General features: G+C 42.9%; 1 pseudogene; it reads right to left on the minus strand.

The window, feature by feature from the left end:
- Positions 1 to 418: 418 nt before the first annotated feature.
- LOC115871816 lies at positions 419 to 1192 on the minus strand (annotated as a pseudogene).
- Positions 1193 to 1724: the final 532 nt, after the last annotated feature.

Below are 1724 nucleotides of genomic sequence, written 5' to 3' on the forward strand. Positions count from 1 at the left end.
AATGTTTTGAGGTGAGGTCCCAAAAGGCCTCTGGGTTTCTGGGAACCAAGTCTATACTGAAGGCAGAGAGGGAGAAGAGGGGAGGGTATAAGAATGTAAAAACAAGTGCTACATTTTCCATACTACAAGAGTTTGTTTCAAGGAATGTGTGTGTCGGAATCCCTCCTCCTGGGAACCAAGAGGGAGTGTCTCAGAATTAGGAGGGAAAGGTGTTATTTTCCACATCCATTCAGCTTTGGAGATACCCTGCTAGCAACATTTGCCCCTTCCCCCCAAAAACAACAGTGAAGTGTTTTGTGTGCTAACAACATAGCGTAGAAAAAAGAAAAAGTTCTGCATTTTTATAAAACCTGATAACAAATAGAATTTCAAACTGTTCAGCCACCAGAAGTACACAGTTATAAAAAATGCACACACTTTACTTGGCCTCGCTAGCACCTTCGGCTTTCGGTGCCTGGTCTGTGTTGACATCTGCATTTTCTGCAGGGTTGTTTCCATCCTTGTCAGCAACAGCTTTCCCTGGTTTCCCTTTGAATACCTTCTCTCTTTTCTTGGCAGGGGCTTTGTTAGGCCTAAGCACTGGTTTGGGAGGAGCAGGTTTACCAGATAACCTTGTTGATGTCCTTTGAGGTCCATCCTTCCCCTTGACTTATCTCCCTTAGCATCCCCTTCCAAAGCCTTTCTCTTGGCAGCAGGGCACAGGTGCTGGGGGCAAGGATGCTACAGCACACAGGCTTTAGTGGATCATGGGTTCCTTCTCTCCTCTTCTTCACACTGCCCATTAACAATTCTTATAAAAAATTTTCTGTGATATTGGTTATAATTTTCATAATGGATCAACATTCTTATTATGTCTATTCTGTTTGCACTGTTTCCTGTAGTCATAATTTTAAAAGGTTGCTTATTATCTAGCCAAGAACAGTGTACTGTAGCATTAAATGTTACTGTACAATGACATTTTTTCCTTCTGCACTATTTGAAAATATGTTCTTCACAAGATGCCTCATTACCCCTAAGTACTTTAGTGTATATTTCCTACAAACAAGGATATTCCAACAGATAACTTCTGTCAAATTGACTCTGACTCCTGGTCTCTTTATAGTCAACAGAACAGAACAGAATGTTGCCCGGTTCTGTGTCGTCTTCTTGCTTGCTAGCGTACCTGAGTCTGTAGTTGGCCTGTGAAGCCCATCTCACCGAGCCTTCCCTGTGTTCGTGTGGGCCTCTATTGCACCAAACACGAGTCCGCTTCCGCTGATTGTTTCCTCCTGATGTCCACAGCAAGCACGTCCGTGTTCTCTCGTGATTCAAAATGTTTTCATTGACCAATTTTTGCAAGTACGTCATCGAACTTCCTAGTTTATCTTAGTCTAGAAGCTCTGCTGAACCAGCTCTACCATGGGTGACCCTGCTCATTTTCGAAATACCAGAATCACAGTGTGAGACAGATGGACAGTGATAGGTGGTGGATAATCCTAATACAATCATCAAAACCAGGAAGTTAGTCTTGATACATTACCTCCAGTCACCACTTTCAGGAAAGTTTCATCAGTGTCCCCAAAATGTCATTTTACACAAAATAATCCCAAACCAGGATTCTCTGTATGTTCATTGGCCATGCCCCTTTACTTCCCTGCAGTGTGGATCGGTCTCTTCACTCTCCTGGCTGTCTTAGGTTCCCAGGGCTGATCTAACAGAATTTTATTTTCTCAATGTAAGAGGTC

The sequence above is a fragment of the Echinops telfairi genome, unplaced genomic scaffold (assembly GCF_000313985.2).
Source record: "Echinops telfairi isolate 266 unplaced genomic scaffold, ASM31398v2 ScPeMD7_1;HRSCAF=3_0, whole genome shotgun sequence".
Classification (NCBI taxonomy): Eukaryota; Metazoa; Chordata; class Mammalia; order Afrosoricida; family Tenrecidae; genus Echinops; species Echinops telfairi.